Source organism: Diuraphis noxia, unplaced genomic scaffold (genome assembly GCF_037042655.1).
Source record: "Diuraphis noxia isolate RWA-SAM2 unplaced genomic scaffold, SU_Dnox_SAM2 contig0003, whole genome shotgun sequence".
NCBI classification, from domain to species: domain Eukaryota; kingdom Metazoa; phylum Arthropoda; class Insecta; order Hemiptera; family Aphididae; genus Diuraphis; species Diuraphis noxia.
In genome coordinates, this window is record NW_028301713.1 from 43,139,626 (window position 1) to 43,163,774 (window position 24,149).

A 24,149-nucleotide genomic window follows, 5' to 3' on the forward strand; every position below is an offset into this window, starting at 1 on the left:
TTCCATTTCAATTTTGATTTAATTTGTCGTACCTAAACAGACGTTCTATTCAAATAAAGTATCAAATCTACATTGTTTTTTTTATAGGAATGTAAAAAGTAACTTTCTACAGCTTCTATATTTTCAATTATAATATCATTCTTATACAATAAGTGAAATCACTGAAAGGGGATCGAAAACATAAATAAAAAGTATTTCTAAAACCCCTTGTAACATTCTTATTATTGTTGGCAGTCAACCACGGTTAGGATTTAAATGATTTGATAACGCGTTTTCCAGAAATCCGCATAAATATGTACATGTATAGGTGTACCACCTGCGTATTTTATTTTATTGAAATGACTTGCGCGTTGTCTACCTCCCTTTCTGTTTATAATGCATGCCGTGTGGGGAGGTTAGTGTGAGAGTTTTGAAGAGCGAGGGTGGTTGATTGGAAAATGGGAAATTAATTATATTTACCAGCTGATCAAGGGTCGATTGTATGAAACGTGACATTAAATACCTCGGAGAATATCGGCCGCTACATTCTTTAGAGTGCTGACCCCTCTTCCCATACGACACTGTCTTGTACAAGTGTTTTAATATAATAGTATTGTACATTTATATAATTGATATAAACATTGGTATATTACAAATTTACAAATAGTAAACACTATGTGAGCATATACCTTGGTATATTATAATAATATAATTAATTAATGTTCGTTGTACATGGTGCAGTACAGCAATACAGTAATTTTATTTTTGAAAATAATTTTTAATTTTAAAACTTAATGTCATTAACACAACACTTTAACTACAAATGTTGTAACTATTGTTACAATTTTACTATTTTTTATCTTAGCTTTCCTTAAGTTTTTTATTTTATTAAGGCAATATACATTTTTAATTTCATGTTCTGCAGCAGAATATTTTCCTAAAACTACCTGTAAATAAAAATTGGATTTCAAACTAGTATTGTTAATTATTAATTACTTATAAATTATTACTTTTCGAACTTATAAATATTTGGTACAAGCTTACCCATTGTGGTATATCACCGAATTATTAGAGTCTTATATACTATAACCTATTAACCTATAACTACATTCGATAAAGATATAATACGCATTTTTACATACTATTTTAATATCATGAATTCATGACAATTTGATATGAATATATTTTCAATTGATTATAAAACATAATGTTTGGTTAAAAAATGAATATTCGGTATACAAAAAGAGTAATTTATATGAATCAGGTATATTAAAATTACGAATAAATAAACTTGTTGAGTAGTTAAAACTATTATTAGTAATAATATGTAATAATAGTTATCATATATTTACATTTTTTAATTTTTTAATTAAATTGAAAGCTTTGGATTACAAGTTTGGTATCATTGTACAGCATGTAGGGGAATAAAACTTTTAAAAATAAAATCTAACCATTCAATTCGGAATTTCAAAACTTTTTATGAGCCATAGTAATGGACCGACTTCATAACTACCCATTTAACACACCACTTACCTTTGCTGAATACTCACCTAAAATTCAAATTATATAACTAATTATATATGTAAGTATTGATCCAATAGTGTACTCGAAATTCTCTGGAAAACAAATAGCTCAAATAGCTTCGACATTTGAAATTAAAAATGTATGTTTTACAAACTTAAAAAATTACAATAAAAAAGGTTAAAAAAAAATTAAAATATTGTGAAATAATAGGCAAATTAAAAAAAAAAGGTAAAGTGATAAAATAAAAGTCCTGTACACTCTACACATGATATATTACACAAGTATGCGCACATCACATACGAGTTATTTCGAGGAAGGAGACATCACACTGACTGCAGCGTTATGTATGTATATAGCTATAAGACCAACTACAATATATCCCACACCCTCTGCAACGCTGGGGTGGCGTGTAATTGTGTATTATATTATACGCAACACTGTTGCTCTAATCTGATGAGAGACGATAATAATATTATAAATAATATTAAATGTTCTGATGTTGACAATTGCTCTATTCATAAAAAAAACCCCCAAAGAAATAAATTCGAGAGATCCATCGTCGTCGTTCCGAGAAAAGTTATAAAACGTGGTCGATCGCTTGTTTATATTGGCTATAATAATATGGTGTATAGTCGTCGTCTGCTTTGGCATGTGATCTCTGCAGAGAGAAAAAAGATATTGCAGCGGATGATTATTAATTTTTATTTGCCAATTTTATGTATCTCTACAATTACTCCGTACTGCACGCTCGATTATACAATTATCATTTCGCTCATAAAATGTGGTATTTTTAGTATTTTATTTTATTGGTTTGTTCGTCGCCTGCTTTCTTCTCGATATTATAATACACCTACGATACTTAAAACCTATCAAAGTTTGTTTAGAACTATAGATATTACATCATAGATACGTATTTATTCAATACAAGCATATACGCGTATTACGTATGTACATTGTACAGTATACGGCAGACGTGAGAATTAAAATTTTTCAAAAGTATTTCATATTTTCATTACCTATAGCTAGCTATTACATAAAATACACAAAAGTGCGATTGCAATAAACGATAAATAACATATTTCATAATTTCGTACTAGAAGACTTATAAGTTCATGTTGATTTTTTATTTATATAATGATATCATAGTAAAAGGCGAAAGATTTTTTCGATATGAATAAGAGGAACCGGAGTTGTAATGATATTATAATTATACATACAAGATTATAATAAATCACAATTTGTAAATGTCCTTACATAATTAGGGACTTTTATACGTATTAAGTATGTTTGAAAAATTTTTAAATCAAATTATTCCGCCGTTATATGCGGTGCTGTCGTATTAGACAAAAACGTATGCCCGTGCGTATAATATAATAAAATACTGTAACCCTATATAAGGTGTCAGAATTCGCAGTTTGGTTTGTTCTCAAAAATATATTATAGTGATATAGCTATATCTAATTTTTTTTTAATTTAAAACGAATGATAATTTCGACGACCACTGTCGCAAATATACTTTACTAATTTACCCACAAATACCATATTATAAACCAGACCACGTTATAGCGACGATGACGACGAACCATTGCAGCGAGTAAATGTCACACCGAGTTCAATTCGTTTACATGGTGTATAATATAGCTAGCTATATTATATATTATTATATAGATGCATTATGATATTATACAACGATATGGCATCAGCATATACCTTAATATACATACATAAATAGTGACATGCGTATTACCGTATATAATATAGCCGTATAATAGTCGTTTGCGAGCAAGCAGTGAGAGGAAAGATACGCGTATCCATATATTTATATATAAATATATATGAGAATCGTATCGAATGAAGACCATTAGTCAGGTTAGAACAACATGGTTTAATGAGGCATGTTGGCGATTAATCAAAAAATATATATATGTGTGTGTATATATATATAAGAACCCGGTGCCCACGTTAGGGGGAATACATCATTAATTTTGTCAGTTTTGTAAATAGAGATGTCCGAGAGAGTAAACTGGAGAAGGTGACCTCGGGGTGAAATAGCTTGCGCTTATTGAATATACATAGACCGTCGTATGATATGCGCAAGAAACATATTATAATATACGGCTACATCATCGTGTGTACATAATATATTAAGAGAGACTGAGAGAGACATCTTAATAGAGAGGGATATGATCGATCTGTCAATTTGATAGTATATACTTATTATTACACATAATATTACATTATATATATGTTACATTCGGATGGATGGATTGGTTCGTTGTAGTCATCATAATTTTTTTTTTTAAATAAATGTTATTAGTGTCACTCATACGATGATAACAAAATATCCAGGCTGCAGAAGGGTAATCATCAAGCCATCGATAATATAATAATAATATATATTATAGCGGACAACGATGGTGGCGCCGGGTGTGTTTCATTTATCATTCACTCCAGCAAGTGGCACACACTAAACGTTTATAGGTACTTTATACTTATTGAGTCATTAGCCCGGTCTCTGCATTAGTTAGATAGGTATGATAAATAACCATATACAGTTATTAGTATACGTTATTATATAATGTATATAAAAAAATAATAAGATGTAGAGGGAATTTCATATATTTTTAGTCTATTTTTTTGACTATATAAATACCTATTATACTGTACCTTTTTATTATTTATCCCTTAAAAATACACTCTAAAAATGAACGGAAACGAAATGTTTAGTCTTTGGAGTGTCACGACATTACCAGTCATTTATATAATTTTTATAGAAAAAATACAATAACCCTTTTAGTTGAAAATAACTAATCTTTGCAATTAAATAAAATTCATATATTAAGTAATGGGTATACTTATATGCTTATTTTACTGTTTAAAATTGCGAGTAATACTTATTTAATATAGGTATTATTATGTATTTTATAATGGTATATTTCGACTTTATTTGGAATACCTTATGACGTTATGATAACTTGATGTATATATTTCTGTTATGATTATTTTTATCGACCAGTTTTATGTGTATTACAGTTTTAGTCAGATGCTTTAAAATGTTCTAGCTTTTGACGATCACATAAGTACTTAATATTTTGAATTTCGGTATAGTTTAATGTTTAAATATAATAAATAGTTATTTTTATTAAATTTTGAATTATATTATATTAAGCCATCTAATTTGTATAGATCAATCTTGTTAACTATAATGCTTGACTCTAGTTGTTCGCTATAGTTCGTCAAAAAATTAATCATAACACAGACATCTGGCCACTGACGTCTGACACATCTACCTACATATATTATATGAGTTAAATAGATCTTCAGTAAATACAGCGAATGCACTTGGTAGTTAGATAGTCGTTAAAATGTCAAATAAAATCGCCTATATGTAGGTTTAAATACTAAATAGTATCTTACGAGAGAGGAAAACTTCAAAAACTATTAAATACACTTGTTCGTATGTTTGTTTGTCTCATTCAAACTCGTTTGTGACACAGTGTTAAAACTAGTTTCCAATGTCTTCAAAATACCTTGTTAAAGTATTATTTAATGACTTTTTAAATTGAACACGTTTTTATTAAGACAGCTAGCAGGATAATGTGTATGCAATATGTATGTCTAACTTATATTTTTTTAATGAGTTATAATATCAATATAAAAAGAAACTGGTACCTACACGTAAATATAAATTTTATACACAAGAAATTACCACAGAACTTGAAGTATAGGTTCATGTGTATAACGAATTTATATATCATCGAATTGTTTAGAGATTTCATCTATATAATAAATTAATAGTAGTCAATAATTAACAAAAAACAGTTATACAAAATAAATTATGATAATTTTTTTATTGTGCACCTTTTAAGCTTCGAATATAACAGGTATACTTGTTTTTATTCCGTTTGTATTCTCTGCAGACATTTTATCATATTATAATTGACGTAGGGAATGAAAAACGGAAAGTGGAAAGTTACTCCAATACGTTATAAAATTAAACATTCGTCACAACGAAACTATACACATGATTTGATGAGTGAAAATTTGCCATCATGTTGTAAAACAGAGACATCAAATGCCAGTGTTAAGTCCTCATATCGGGAACTGAACAAAACTTTTCTGAGGTTTCAGTATAACTAAAAATAAAACATATGCTTTGAGGTCGATTTATAAACAGGAATATTTGAAGCATTTTACTATGGAATTATAAAGCAAGTTGAAAAAAATAATACATAGGAAATTGAAAAAAAATCACAAAGTTGTTTCATTGCAAATGCTTTCGATACCGAACAATGACAAATATTATATTATCTAAAATATGAGTAATATTTTTCTTCAACCTGATTACTGCGATAGAACGAAATACTTTTTATAAAGTGTAATTCAAAAAATGTATGAAAGACTAATGGACTAAGAGAGGGGCAAGCATCATCGCAAGCTGCAGATAATAATGCGTAATGCGTAAAATATATACGCTATAAATGTTAACCAACTAACCACGCAAGTATAACAAAGTATATAGCGAAATTATATGTCGTTCCGTATTATTTGATTCGATTTGAAACGGCTAATATAACAACAGAACCGTCAAAGTAGCCGGCTTATATACACTGCAGCGCGTTCACATAATAATAATAATAATGTTAATATATATATAAGTAGGGGTTCCCCTCACGTGGTCTCCAATGCCATTATCGTTATTATTATTATTGTTAAACTATTGACTTGTGTTATTGAGTGGCTGTGGCTTATAGGGATGATGCAGCGACCACGGTGACAAGGGTCGACCTACCCCCGTAGAAAACACAATCAGACACACATTGCACCCGCGAGCGCGCGCGCGACCCTCTGGTCACCAGTAGAAGCAACGGCAGTGGGTAAGCAAATTGGACACGTTGCGACTCTGTGGTGTATATATATTTATCGGAATAGAGAGTTTTTTTTTGTGCATTTTGCCATTATACGCCAATAAAGACGTTATAAGGCGGTGTGTCGTCATCGTTGTCCGCCTCGAGTGTTTGTGGGCAACACGCGGGCAGCTGTACGTGTTGTAGTAGCTACCTATAATAGGCATTATGTGCACACCGCCGCCGATATAGCTGGAATATATAATTTTGGGGTGGGATGACAATAAAATCAAAATGAATAAAAGTAGACAGACGGCTGGCTGCAATAAGTGTGTATGAATTTAAATGCTCTAAAAACTCTTAAAAATACTTCAAATGTAGGATTTTGACTTATTCGGTTTCTCAGGATAAAATCTTCCATCAAAAAATAAATAAACAAAAAATTCTTGTTGTATCCCTTTACTCCAAATACGACATCTTGCGTTAGTTATGATCAGTGATCACACCTTATTTTTCGTAATATTCTTAGAAATATGTATTTCTATTTCGTGAAATAGTAGAAACGAAACGACGCAGCGTGACGCTGAATTATTATTATTGTTATTAAGGTAATAATATGGTGGTGAAACCATTGTATTATTTTGGTCGGTCTGTTTCCCATTCAATTTCGATTTGACAGCTCGATTCAACTATTTGAGTTGTATAAAACATATTTGGTCAAATGTCAACCCAGGTATAAACGAATCTATTGGTAAAACCTAATCGATTGTACAATTTTTGTGAGTTTCATATCGTTGAATATAATAAAATAATGCAATGACACAAAAAAAAAACAATTTCAATTATTTGTCCTCATGTTGCAATGGAATTTAATACTGCATTCTGTATTGGTTCAATATTACTACAATTGATAATTTTAGCATAAAACACAATTAGGTAGTTACCTATATTTCTTATAAGCCATAAATTCATTTAACCTTATATCTAAGAGAAAATTTAACGAATAAATATTTTGGTTTTGAAAAATGAAAAAAGCCAAAATCTATATTTAAATATTTGTTTAAAAAATTTACATTTAAAAATAAACATTAATTATTTTACATTTACACTTAAATATTTAACTATTAAAATAGTTTCATAAACATTTTACTAATTTAATTTTTAATGTTTCAATTGCAAATAATATTAATTAACATAATAATATATTAATTAACATTATATTATACTGTGGGTTAGAACTAGATGTGAAAAATAATATGCGTTTATTACACAAAGTAAAATACTAAATTGGCCAACTATTTTTTTATTGATCTTTATATATAACTCGACCACAAGGGCCATTAGTTAATTTCTTAAATACTAATTACAATTTTTTGAGGTTTACATTATGTTACATTATCTTAGCAATTACAATTACAATTATATTTTATCTATAAGGATGGTTAGTTTTAAGAAGGTTATAATTTTCGTTTTTTGATCGGGGTTTGGTCCGATAATTTCATCTAGTGTTTCCGTCAAGTTGAGTTTTGTACGCTCCTATTGATATATATGACATTCTGTGATGATGTTGACTGTAATCTGTGTATTTCAGGTCTCACAGATGGGGGGGGGTCATCGTTTGACATAAGAACCCCGTGAGTTATCCTGGTGTGTCCGATTCTTAGGGGATTTATAGTTGTTTCGTCTTTTCGATTTAGGTTTGGATTTTCCCATCTGAATATTGTGCTCTTGATCTGGTTTAATTTAGTGGTTTGGCTTTTCTATAGGATTTGCCATTTTTTTTTTTTAAATATTAGTTTTTGTGAAGTTTTTGAAGTCATCGTATGAAAGGAAGTCTAGTGCGTTTGTGTCTGTGTCTGAGGCAGCAATTTTTGCGTATTTATCCATAGTTTCATTGCCTATAATTCCGGTGTGCCCTGGGATCCAAATGAGCGTGATTTGTTTTTTGTTGGTTTTAGCTTCATCTAGTTCGTTTTGAATGAGGATTTGTTATGTCACTTGAGTTTGTTTTGTTTTTAATACTATTTATGGCGCTTAAGGAGTCGCTGAAGATTAAGTAATTAGTGTGTTACGATGTGTTTATTTGTTCGATGGCTTTAAAGATTGCTATTGCTTCAGCAGAGAATATTGAGCATTCGCTTGGGAGTCTATATGTTATATTTGAGTTTGAGTTTTCAGATATGATTGCAATGCCAACTCCTTAATTTGATTTGGAGGCATCCGTGTATGTTTGATGTTCTCAACTATATTATATGCTTATGTTTTATATATCTTTAATAAATTACTGAAGTTTACAAATAATAATAAATCATAAATCCACAACTTGTGTTAAATTTTCACAGAAGCAAATATTTGATATAATTCTTCATACTAACTGGTATCCCAGTGTGTGTATATCATATAACGATAGAAGCATCAGTATTTTTTTTTTAACTTATAAAGGCTAACTTCAACTATATATATATATATATATATATATATATATATATATATATATATATATATATATATATATGTATAATATAGATATTAAACATCAAACATTTCAAAAGTAATCGAGAATATGAGTAGTAAAAAGTAGAAATACGATTGAATCACTTTATCTCACTTTTATTAAAACCAAAATGCCTATCAAAGTGTCTATTTGTCCTGCAAAGTCTTTTTTTTTTAATAACCATATTTATTCATAGTAGGCATACCTAAGAATAGTACCTAGGTATTATGATTTTTATATGAAAATTATTTCTCAATATATAAATCTTGTAATATCAGTGCAGTTAAAGTATATCAATTTTAAAACTGTCAACTATATAAAAGGTATTTCTTAAAATAATTATACTCTTAAATGTAAGACATATATTTTGTCCTCTGCAGAACGAGCAGAGTGTGTATATTTATAGAAACAAGACATAATAGGTTAGGTATACTATATTGGAGTAGGAGCTAATTATCCTAAATTACTGCCATCGTTTTACATTTAAAAACCGTATCAAAGTTATAATGCTTATATTATTTATATTGCACATGTATAAATTGCCCAATCGGCAATGGTATTTAAATAAAACATTTAATTTACACACATACTTGCATGTATACACATACTTAATATGTCTATAATTTAACCTAACCGCCAAGCCACTCAAGCATACATTATACATATATGCATGCATGCATATAGGTATAAACCGTGATATTACAGACGCTTGGGACTTATTTATTTCCGAGAGTCAACATTGATGGCGAACGTGACGCGTGGTACACGAGTATACTTATATTATTATTATTATTATTATGTCTGTCCAGTGCAGGATGCCAGGATTTACTATATTCGTTGCACTCTGTTGCACTAAGTCAAACTAAAACTTTAAAATGAAACATAAAGCAGGGAAGGGAGTCGATGCAAGTTAACAGGCGGTCACGGTTATATAATATTATGCAGCACTATATAACGTCAATGCTGATAACAATGGTAATAGAATAACTATCAAATGCACTGCAAATGTCGTTGCATATTGAAGACATATTTAGGGAAACCGTTCGATGTGGTCTATTAGTCGCCGGTGGTCATTGCATTCGCAGCCGTTCGATCCAATTGTATGTGGTCCTAGTTGGATAATAATAATCGACAGAGACACGCAACGTTTTTAATACACCAATATTATAAACACTAGGTATATACTTTTGCACTAGATCCCATTGGACCCATTGTGTAATCACACGCAATGTGATATGCGTATTTTATTTACGAGGGTAAGCAATTGTAGATGAACTTCGACTGCGAAAAATATCCATATTATTACATTGATTGTTGGTTCCGTGTGAGCTCAGACAAAAAATAATAATATAATAGTTAAAACACGTTTTAACTTATACCGTGACAATACGGAGTGAACCATAATCACATTATAGTTATTAATGTTTTATATTTTAAATGTTGATCTAAATTATAAATGATCATATTATTATACCTATTACCTATAATAGTTCATAAATTATATGCTTAGATATTGAATAGGTACCTACATATTATTGGAATAAAAATAAACTATGTTTATTGTTTAAAAGAATGCGAAAAAAATTTCAGATGTTAACTAAAAGAAATCAAATGAAATATAACATGTTACTATGTATTTTTCCTGTGCAGGAAAAATTAAGGAATCGTCGATGTTTTTAGGTTTAGTTTAGTACTGCAATGGAAAAATTGTATAGCATACTAAATTTCGTAAGGAACTAAATGAATATTAACAGTTACATATTGACTTTTATATTTTATTTTGTTTTATTGATTTGTGTTTATATAGCGATAGATAAAATGATACGCAAAAAATTCGGTTGAAATAAAAGTTATATTAAGCGTCAACCCAAAAATATCTACCTATATTAAAAAAAAAAAAATAATAATAATAATATACCTTTATACATTACAATTGAATTTAACTGAAAGCTAATTAAAAATTAAAATTATATGTGAGTACCTATATATATATATATATATATATATATAAATATAAAGTATATAATGCTGTCCTATTTTTACGTAAAAATGTTTACTATTGTTGGTTCTGGTTCTGGAGTAACTAACCAATATGTAATTGCGTCATAATTTTATGCTTATGATATTATTTAAAAATTTATCATGATTTATATAGGTATGACTATAATTAAATATATTGTTCTTTCAATTTACTGTTAATTTTTATATCATATTATACTTATAAATTGACTAACAAATATAATTGATTAATGATAAAGTTATCCTTATCTTTAACATGGAATTCTGTAATATAATTAAAATACTATTAAAATCATGTACGTTTTTATGACTATTTGGTATCACTTTTAATAATGATATAAACATTTTCAACATAAACTTAGTATCATAATATTTAAGAATAATGTGTTAATCACTAAACTACAAAAGAAAAAAAATATAAATGTTTTAACTGAAATAGCAATTAGTAATAACTAATAAGTAATAACAAATAATGATTTCAATAAAAATGATAAAATATTATACAATGTTATCGTATTCTATTTAATTGTTTAGTATATACATATTATATTATGGCTAATACTTAAAAAATAAATAAAACGTGTTGATTTCTCAGATAAAATCTATATAAAACTAAATCATCATGTTTATAAAGTATAAGTTTAATGAGTTCATTGGTATTATATCACGCGTTGTAGATACCGTTGTAGTAATGATATTATTACCTAATAATTGTTCGTGTCGAATGGTTGAACTTGGATACCTTCGACCAGGAGTTTCCATATAATTGATAGGAGTAAGAAAAAATACAACTATATTATGTATAGTTAGATGATACATAAACAAAAATTGAAGTATCGATAGATCTTGTCAATTAGATCTCAATACAAATTACAAGGTATAAGTTTATAAATGTATACCTTGTTTTTAAATCAGTGTGTCGTGTAAGAGTGTGACCAATTGACCACAATCAATAATTACATGGGTATTTGCATATATGTAGGTACAACAAATTGCTAAATAACAATCGAATCTATAATAATATTTATTAAATGCACCTACAATGTACAGTATACCTTTAGCCCTATTGATCCAGTTATAAAACCAATTTTCAATGGCATTTTTTTATCATTAGCATAAATCATAATGTATGCGCCATTATTGGTACTACCATTATGATTAAAAATTATAAATTTAAAAATAAACGATTAATTCACATTTTTTGGTAAATGGTAAATTACTTTTGAAAAGTAAGAAAAAAAAATTACTCTTTACATAAAATATTTTAATTTAAATTACATTAGCGTTATCCAAAATTATTTTTATCACCTTACATTATTTTTTCATTTAAAAAGTACCTAAGGCGTTATAAGTAACTATAAAACAATTTTTAATTATTTACAAAATCAGTTCGTGGTGACTAATAAGTAATGGTATAATTATGTTTTACTTTCATAAAATGTAAAGGTATATAACATTAATGTTGTACATTGTCAATGTTACACATAAACAACATGTTTTGTAAGTATTATACGCTGTAATATTTAGTGATTATTGATTGGTCCGGTATTTAAGCATATAATATTCAAATAGGTACATATAAATAAATAATAAATATCGAGTAATAAAATTTAGAGCGTAATATATGATGAGGCATGTAGGATCTAACCATTTATACTACTCATACTTACTGTTGTTTAGATATGCCCTAAAACTTGCGTTATACATATTTATATTTAAAATATATTGAATAATTAATAAAATTTAAACCATATTAAATTTATTAATACAAAAAGACACTGCGTAATAACATGCTAATGCAAATAAATCCTAGGTAGCCCTGTACTGATGACTGATCAGTTTCTATGATGAACTATAAAATTTCGTATTTTATCACACTTTACATTTATTTGAAAAAGTGTGTAAAAACACATATATAAACTTATCATTATGATGCATATAGGAGCCACCGTTAATTATTTAAGATTGAACAAAAGTATGTATTCTGTTGGTATAAAAAACTCACTGTGTCTCACCACGGTGTTAGTTCTTGCATATACACACTCGCCTCCTATATTATATACTGATGAGTATAGTATACAGTGTATCTCCTATTTAGGTATTAATGTATATATTATACTCCTCTACTCCAAATTCTTCCTAAACATTAAAACTTTCTTTGAATACTTAATTAAAATCAGTTATTCAACTTCTAAAATATTTACATAAATTATCTCTATACATTGGTTGCCACTTATCGCATGTGACACTTAGTATATAACATACTCGTATATAAGTATAAGCATCCACATGTATTGAATCTCCTAGTCTATTATATATCAGGGGTGGCCACAACGAGGCTCGCGAGATCAAAAAATGAATGTTGCTTTATTTGTTATAAAATAATATATTTTCGTTTTATATAAACATACCTACCTATCTTAACAAAGTGGCTCACTCCAAATAGCTTCATAAATTTGCGGCTCCCAAGATAAAGGTTAGTGGCCACCCCTGCTATATATAGTAGCCATAACATACAGGTTTAAATAGGTGAAAATGATGAGGTTGGAGCTTAATCTACAGCTGTATTCATTATACAAATCCGAGACTTCGGGACTTTGCAATATATACCGCAAGCTTATACTGAATTATAGAGAGAGAGTCGGTTTTTTAAGAGTCTCGCCTTACCATCGTCTGCACAAGAATTGAGAACGGGACCCCGTATATTTTAGTATCCGTTTTTGGATCAATCCTGTTTGAAACGTTATCCTTGCAGCCAGTTGCAGGTAAACCTCCGTAAGGCTGTAAATGATGAAGAACGCGATGCATATGTGATAATAGTGAATATCTCTTTCCCTCGCTTGGCGTCTTTCCGAGTAGTTATAAAACCGTGTCAACGAAATTCATAAGTCGTTATGATGACAGAGGGGGGACGCTAAACAATTAAAATAAAACCATACAGCGTGAACGCAGACATTTATAATATGTACATATATATCATACACACCGATGTATACGTATATAATGCCGCCTGCACATGATCCTTTCGTTCGTAGGAATTTAAATAGCCACAGGAGGAGGTCGGTGGGCAATATAATAATCGGTTTCTGAAAAAAAAAAAATGGAAATAAAAGGATTGCTAGCGGCGTAGTGTCGTTTACAACATTATGTGATACACAGTGTATACACGATGATAATAATATGATATTATTTATTGTTATATTATATATACGAATCAAGGTGTAAAACTGTTATTGCTTTTGATTATATTCACTCTTACCTACGCGAGACGTTATATTATATTGTACAATATTCTTTATTATCATTTTTTTTTCGCATTCCCTGACGACGCTAATAGTCCGAGGTGGACCTGAATAAACACTATATGTTGCGCCGTAGAGCAACTGCGGGAGCAGGAGCATCACACGTCTAACATAACAATGGTTTCGCGTCATTTATATACAACACGCAGACGCACGAACAGTTTTATTATTATTATAAATTGTTATTATTACATTACGTTCGCCTTTTGAGTCTGACACAAAACTAAAATCCGGCAAAGCCGATAGGTAGTCGTAAGAAATTCAATTTGATGCTGCAGTGCGTGCAATAAATCGAATTTAATTTTGTCGCGTACACATCGAAACTACCTTTATCGGCCCTTATGATGCATATAGACAGCTAGGACGGGAGTTGCAGGGGAAGACCGTCATATACAATACGTCAATATATATATATATATATATATATATATATATATATATATATATATATATATCAGTATATCACCTATGAGTGAGTCAACGAGCATATAGGTAGATTTATGTAGGTATAATAATACAAAAGTCAAAAATATTAATATATTATAGGTATCTATAATATAATATTGTATTAGGTATGTAATACATAATATTATAAATCCAAAACAGTTAATATATGCCTCTAGATTTGCGCAGTAAAAAGGAATAAAACAAATGGTATAGGTACCTTCTAATCGAACATTCATAGCATAATTATTATAATATATGATTATACAGTTTCTACTACCCCTATTGGCGACGATCAGCGGTCGTCGTGTTGCTTAGGGCGTTGAAGTCCATCATTGGAAATTATATAGATATGTGTAAACGTTGTAATTTTTATCGTTTTGATGATCGAAAGTAGAAACCATCTGTAATTCGTTTATACTTGTTTGAATTAATGATAGACTATCATATACGAAACTATTGAGAATAGTTATCTACTTCGTTTGCACGTTATTTTATTGGAACGTAACATCACGTTTTACCACGCTACGCGGAACAATAATATAATACCTACTATGATGATATGTATTTGTTTTTTCACTACTTTTCCGTTTCTTCGCATGAACTATACTGCAGGTCAAACGTCAGTTAATACATATGTCCATGAACACAGATACAACAATATTTTAATATCTATTTCTGTTTGAGATGTGTATATCGTAGCCCGTAGGCAGGTTGAAATAATATTTGAGATATATAGTATATAATATAGACTTTGGTTTGCGTTATTGTAAGTTCCCTACTACATTAAATTACTAAATTATTATAATATTAAATTACTATATGTACGTAAGTACCAACTTAAAGTTATATTATAACTATATACTTGCAACATTTATTTGTATAATGGTAATTTACTTGGATTACAATCAAATAATTAATCTTATATTATCAAAATTTTTTATTCAAAAGTTCTTTTATTTTAATTTTAGGTACTTTTATAATATTCCTATAAAGAATAAAGTGTGCATTACTAGATATTAAGTCATGAAACTATTTTCCTTTCCCATCCAACATAAATGTAAGTTTCAGTTTTCTGTGATATGTTTAGTTTTAAATATTTGATTAATAATAAACAAGAGAAAAAGAAATAAGAATGCAAAAATTTAAACAATTTCAATAATATATTATACAGTTGCATGCGATTTCCAAAATTTAGGAAAATATGATTATTTTAATAGAACATTACCACATTGCGATATTATTTTTTTAACATAATTTATATTGTAATATAAAATTAATACAATTGTAATTATTATTAAGATAATTAAGGACATTGCCTTTAGTTAAAATAATAACTAGTTCATAAATTGCGACAGAGAACAGAGAACAGAGAACCGTTGGTCTATTTAAAAGATATTATATACATATATAAACCTAGTTTTGACTAAATAAGTATCTTATCTGTCTCTTCTGAAATAATTTAAATTTTTAGGTTCGTATATTATCCTTATCAGTGTGACAATCCTAAAATCAGCGACGAATACATATTTTGAAAAACGTATACCTCACCTGCTCACCTTATGTCTTAAACGTCTTCTAGTTTGGTCTGTCCGTGGTTCCTAAAGATATGGTATCAACTCGTCACTCGTGCCGTCCGCTGCACAACAGATTAAGTAATTATAGGTATTTACATTATGATAAACCTACTTACATGTTAAATAGACGCTGCGATTGTTTAAGTATTTCCTTACCCTGCTGCACCGAATAAGAAACAATGGTCGGTGTCCATATCACAGTATTTATTTCTATAAATACCTATATATATGAGTTCATTCGAATAATATACTTTTTTCGCCGTCCGTCGCAGCATTTCCTATTGTTTTTTTCCTCACATTCTGCTTACGCCATGCAGGATCATCCGCGTTAAGAGTTTATCGTTCGGAATCGTACCCCGCCGTCTCCTGCAGTCGCAAAATAAATTGCACTGCCTCAGAGCACGTTGATTTTATATATAATACAGTCACCGAAACGGTATTTTATGAGGTGTCGTGGCAAATAGTGGTGGCGGTGGCGGCGGAACGGAGGATGGAATCGCGATAACATATTATACGCGTATATATATTGTCTTTGTATAATAATAATAATAATAATAATATGTTGTTGTTGGTCGGCAACGGACGAACGACGAATGTAATTGCAGGTAAAAAACGCTTGTTAAGTGTCACGGGCGCATCAACCGGACCCGGGGTATAGCGCGCGTAGATGACGTGATTGTGTGGTGACGTTGATGCATTGCGATACGTGTGCTGCTGCAACACAATGTGGGCAGAGCTGATATAGGCAGAAGCGTACTTGTGCGACGCGTAAGCATACGTCGGAATTCGATAGAGGGAAAAAAAAATGCCAAAGACGGACGGACGACCGCTTCGGAAATAGGTTTTTTTTTTTTTGTAAAAATTAATAACGTGCGTTTGCGGTGGAGGCAGCGGAGGCCGTGAATTTTTGTGTGTCCGCACGACGGTGTACCAGCCTGCTCTATAGGAGTCGTCCTCACCGTATATTATCATTATTGTTATAAGCGTATCTGAAAGTATAATGAACGCGTGCAAAACAAAACAACAATAATAATAGTAATAATAATAACGATAATGATAATAAACAATGGCATTCGGTGGCGGCGGCGGTGGCGGTGGTGGTCAACTGGTTTTTCGCCTTTTCGAACGGCGGCGCGCGCGATTCTTTTCTCTTCTCGCCGTCCGCCGCCCCCGGTCGACCGTCGCGCGTGTGCGTTGACGGACAGACGGCCGGCCGCGCAGTTATATTCTCTTTAAAAGGAAATGGAACTTTTAGACGTTATTACCGTGACAGTTACACCAACCGCGCCCCGTACACCGTCCCCCAACTACCCCGCACCGCCGCCCGAGTGGGTTGAGCCAGGTGAGTGCGGCGGTGGCGGCAGCCGATGGTTTTTGCCGTTGACCGTTTTGTGTCGTAAGTATACAGCTATCCTATCCTGTTGTACAACAGCCACCGATGTGTTGTAATGCTATAATATAATATAATATTTATAAATTACATTAGGTATATACACGCATACCTCCTATATATATATTATACTTCACACGTGATAATATTGGAATGTCGATGACCGACGTGTATTTTATTATTATTTATTATGTTTATGTATTATATACTATATAGATAACATTTTAGGAGAGGGCAAATAAAAATCACTAATTGTGTAAATACGCTGATTTTTATTATACTATACATATAACACAAGTTATAAACTATAATTGTTTGCTTTAATCCATAATACTTTTTAATCAGTACCGTAAAAAAAAAATTGTAAACTAAATACATAAACCAATTATTTGGTATACGACATACGACCATATAACGAAGTACAAGAACAGCACATTTCTTCATTCTAAATTTAATATTATTTTGAATGTAATATTTTTATATAATTAATATTGACATTGTGATTCAAGATGTATGTATTCAAGATTCTATCCTTGGACGAGTTAGTGTTTTTACGATGGACGTTCATTAAAATTAAGTTTTATTGTTTTTCTTGCAGAGAGAAATAGTTAAGGTGCCCAATCTTGCTGCAACTCTAATTGACGTCCGTAATAGTAGAATCAGTAGTGGAGTGCAGAGACTGCTCGTGGAGTTGATGAGGGGGTCATATCCCCAACCCTATGCTGATTTACATATAAAATATGTAATAGAGCAATGAAAGTTAATTTACCGTTATATAACCTGGTCTGAGAGTAGTCAAAAATGTTTAACTTCCCTCCCCCCTTCTTCAAAAAAGCTGAGCACACCACTGGCCAAGTAATTTGAGAGGCGGAAGGTATACCTACATACACTGAATTAATTATATCAATATTGCCGTCTCGTTATTATCCTAATGTAATTAGTCCGTTGCACTCCGTAGTCCGTACCACCCATAATATGAACAAAAAAAGACTTTAAAAAAATAATTAAAATTGAAAATAAATAAATAGATAAAGTTTTATTACATGTCATACGTCGTATACCTATATGTATAAGATATGGATCACCATAGCACTCGGAACGTCATATACGTATAATATACTTTACAAAGAATGCATAGGTATCCGGGTACGTATATTTTATTTGTTTGGATGGTTGACTCTTGCAAATATAGCAATATATTTGATAATTGGGTTCAGCCACATGATTTTCAAAAACGTACTCATCATAAATTTATAGCATATAATAGAGATAATGAGGGATTTCTTGTAGACAATTAAATAGCATTTGTTTTCACATTAAATCTATGAACAGTTTAACGGAAAAAGAGGAGAGATGAAACTTAATTACATTTCAATATTCCTATGTATATAACCAACCATATTATATATTTATAATTTAATATATTATAATTTATAAGTTACACATTTTTTATCTAAAAACAATATTTTTAAATCTACAAAAAAATGGTTATGATACGACTAATAGAAATTTGTCGTTATATAAAGTATCGAATATTTATTATGGATAATAATTACCATGTCTATAGAGTTTGAGAACCTAATATTGAACGAATGTTAAACAACATTTTGTAAACATTGAAACGAGTTTCATCAATAAAACAACAATAATTATTAGGTATATAATGTAATCATACCACTTTATAGTATTGGATATTAAATATAATCATAAAGCAAAATATATTTATAATCTACCAAAAAATTTAGATGGCTATTATTAATATTTAATAATTCATGTATCATAAAAAAAATCATTCATTATAATAGTTATTTATTTTTATGGGGAACTACAAAATTTAACATTTCTACAAGAATAAATATGTAATTATGTCTTCTGTCCCGCATGCATAAAACTTTATCATTAAGATTGAAATTTAGGATGTATGAAATTTAATTTTGAATACAGGTGGAAACTGGAAATAGGATACAGAAAACAGCTATACGATTAAAAAAATATTTAATTTTGTATAATTAATGGGCACTTTTATATTTGATGTTTAAAAATAATGTTTCGTTAAACCATTTAATTATTTTACTAAAACCATTTTACACTAAATCGAGGGTTAAATTACTACTTATAACCACATTTGTTGAAAGAATAAGTTTAATTCGAATTTAGGATTGATACACTAATACACCAGTGTATTGGAAGTTAGGTCGAAATCAAATCGTTTTATTTTCTGCAGTTTCTCCCGAAAGCAATTCAGAATCGATATCTAATACTTAGATAGTTTTTAAAATACACTAGAGACTTAATATGCTATATATAGTATATTAGTGTACCTCAATTCGATACAGATATTGAAAAACAAATGAGATATTTATATTCATTTATAACGTTGGTTTTTGATTAGATATATGATTTAAGTATAAATACCTAACATATATTTTTGAAAAACTCCACGATAATTATGTATATGGACAATGTCCTATATTTGAGTTTTAATATCATATTATATTGTGTTGATTTTAATTTATATATATATAAAGAAAAATAATAAATAATAAATAATTTTTAATCTCCAATAGTCTCATTTGGTGTTATTTGATTTGTTTTTTAGATAAATGGTTTCGGGTCTCCAGCAAAAAAAAAAAATAATGCACGATGAAATATGTTACTAAGGATACTTATATCATTAATATATCTATATTAAAAAAAGGTTAAAATATAAGGACCCCCTCAAGTGATAGCCGATGAGTTGTCAGAATAGGTTATCACGACTTAGTTACAAACCGGATTAGATTCCACTCAAATGAGTCGGGATTGTGTTTCACTGTCGGAATAGGGCTTGCATGATATTCATCTTGTAACCGAAACGAACATTATTTTATTGTTTTTACTTAATATTACGTAAAGTTTACCTGCCACCTCTGTATCATCGGACGGTATAACATTTCTATTAAATTGTATATTATTCACAGGGAGAGATAAAAATAAAATAAATCTCTTAACAAACAACCATAGTAGGCATATCATGTTATGTACATAAGATCAGTATTATAATGTGGATATCTACATTTTTTAGTGAACTTAATTGATTCACCGCAAAGAAGTGGTACTTAATTATGTATTCAGGTTTCAAACAAAAAGGTGTTTAACCATACATATTGTGCAGTCTGAAACTATAATCGTAAACAACATAAAAGTCACACTTCGTGTTGTTTTACGCATCACAAACGACTACAAATTTAAGTATAATCAACTAATTATGCATAGGTATATTATTATAATACATTTTTCAATCCCGACGTATCGATTAAAACTATATTATAACACAATCCGCATGCCCCGCGTATATCATACTATACGTGGGCATCATATGGCTACATCATTATGGCAATGGATCTTACTTATATAATTGTTTTTTCTCTATGTAACTTTTATTACTGAGCGTTTTGTCCCCAAAATTTGTTTGTAGCGATTCCTCTTATTTAAGTACATAGTTTCGAACACCTTGTGTCTCAAAACGAACAGTACGGTTTTGAATATAATACTTGTATATACGAATGACGAATCTTTTGATCCAAGTCTTTTCTATTATATTTTCTCTTTAGAACTTTGATCAAATATAGATGTATAAAATATTTATACTGTTTATAATAGTAGGTATTTTATTATTAATTATTATACGGAACATAACATATTTTAGGTAACTATGTACATTTTGTTTAAAGTAATATGTAGGTATTGTGCTATTCCTATTGTATAACTGTTATATTATATGATGTCGAATTGAAGTTTTTAGTCGAATAAATGTAGATTAATATTGAACTTGGCCAGTCAGTTTCATAAGGATATCAACATTTCATACAAAAAATAAAATTAAGAGCAAATCAAAATGTATGGTATTTTGCCTTTTGATTAACTATTATCACGAATAATGGCAGTGAAATTACGGATATAGGAGGATGTTAATAAAGTTTCGGTAAATAATATTTTTAACCTAAAACCAATAGTTATATATAGTGTTAAATGTGCACGCACACATTTATAAGTGCTTTAAAATCGATCATGCGAGTTTCGCGACCTATAGGCTATAGTTAGTCGAAGTGTCGAGGAATATTGCGCTATACGAAAATGTGGATACTGTGAAGGAGTGGGGGTGAGAGATATAAGATGAGAGAGAGAGAGAGAGAGCTGAGAGATTTACAGGAGATGTTAATAATTATTAAAAGAATAAGAACAGATAAAAATAATGTTAAAAAACGAAAACTGCGAAGATCTACTGTCGACCGTCAACGGGTGGCGGGGTGGAACTATATAGTGGGTTTATTCGATGTTTATTCGATGTGCAAGCGCGTGCGTGTGTGTGTAGGAGATGGGCGGGGAGGGATTGACACTGTTCTGTATTCAGAGAGTGCACTTTGATCGCGCGCGCTGTTTACGCCGCCGTCGCTGTCGGTGTGGCATCCATCGATCAGCGACAACAGCACTAGCAGCAGCAGCAACAGCAGCAGAATCCACAGAATCAGAAACTGCGACCACGACGGGATTGCCGGTTATTTGTTTAACATATAGGCTGGCAGTGGTGGGAGGGTGCGGGGAGGTCCGCGAGTCGCGATCGCCGTGCAGTGCAGAATTATCGAAGACGCGTATCTGCGCGAGGCCTGGCTGCAATACATAGCGACCGAGCAAACGTGCAGGGCTGTCAATCACAAATGCGCGCACGCGTTCGCGGATCCCATTACGGTGGATTTCCATTCAGCAGCATCGGCTAACGATGTGTGGGCAAAATAAAATAAAGAACGCAAAAATAATATATATACATATACATATATATAAATAGAAAAAACAAGTAGAAATTATATAAATTTCCAATGCAGAAGTGATTTTCATAGCGTCGGCGCACCGCGCGCGTGTGTACCTATACAGATGAGTGTACCGATTCGTCCTTAATAGGATAGGAATACGACGCACGTCCGTCGTCCTCGCACTAGAACCACCGCCGAAGTCGCTCCAAATGCGCGCGCCACGCCAGTCAGTCGTATCACTGTCGTCGATTTCACGCGGTCGTTGCAACTGCAGCTGCAGCTGTTCGCCATCTCGAAACTTCCCCCGAGAAAACACCCATCCAGATGTCTTTTGATTTATTATTTTTATTATTGTCTATTGGTACCTATACTTCACCTTAAAAATTAATACAGTAGTCGCTGCTGATTATTGGAGTCACTTTACTGGACCAGAGCGTATTTTTAAATCCATAAGCCGAATGAGTCAATAATAAGGCGGATGGAGAAAAAGAATAAAAATAAATACATATGGCATAATATGTATATTTTGCAATAAAAAATAATTAATTTGGCTTTGTACTTATAAATATAAATTTATATGTGTATGTATTATATAATATGTTGTCAATCATAAAGATGTACAATTTTTTTCTTCAAAATACTGTGTTTTATTGTGATTTCAAATTATGTAAGAAAAATATTTTTGAACACGTTAAAACTTTTTCATATAATTATTCGAATAAATTGTATATAAATATTTAATCGTCAAAAAATATATATGATGAAATCGGGAAAATGAAAGGGAAATATGCCCTTAGAATTATCCATTGACTCCATAAACTAGAATCCAAAAAATATATTTTATCCTGATTATTCCAGCCTGTTCAATTAACAAATGATTGAATTAATTGTGAGTCAAATAAGTGGCAACTATACTATGTATCCTATATTCCTATAAACCTAAGTGAGCAATCAAATTTGTTTTTGACTTTATTTAAATTTTCATCTTCTTCAAATAGGTATACCTATGAGCTTAATTGTGTTAAGTGAATGGCGGTACATGTTCTATGTTCAACATTTTTTCTACGGACTTAAACACCTTATAGAAGATATACATGATACGTATTTATATATTACGATGTTATGTAAATATTAGTAATGAAACTGTCGGAAATCCCGGTAATTAATTATTTTTATCGTCCCACGTTCCAATGACGTTTATAACACTATTTTTACTAATCGCAATCACCCATCTACATTTACCCATAGCATTTTAACTACCCTTATTATTATCACTTCGTGACTGAATATATCTTTCAAAATATATACATATAAAAAAAAACAATTTACATTAAGTTATAAGCAAGGCTGTAAAGTATTAGATCTTTATCCGTTTTATTTCAAAACAAAATAATTTTCAAACGTTTTTTTTTTGGAATTGAGTTGGTTTGTTACTTTGAAAAATAAAACCCTACGTATACTTAATTATATGCTCTTAATGTCTTGAGCTTAACATAATAATTCTCATTTAATGATACAGATTAAACATTTCGGTGACTTTTTCTTCCAATTCAAAATAAATTATAAGTAGATTGTTTATAGTTTATAGTTTAAATACTGATTATCAATTTTTCTTTTGACCAAATGACAATATTATAGTAGTTAAATAAAATGATTTTTTATATACTATTATTCGATCTAGGGCAAATGGATTTAGTCCTTTGGACGTGGGTGTTTGGACGTGGGGACAATATTAGACGTCAAAAAAAATGAATATATAAATCAGTAAATAAAATTAATAACC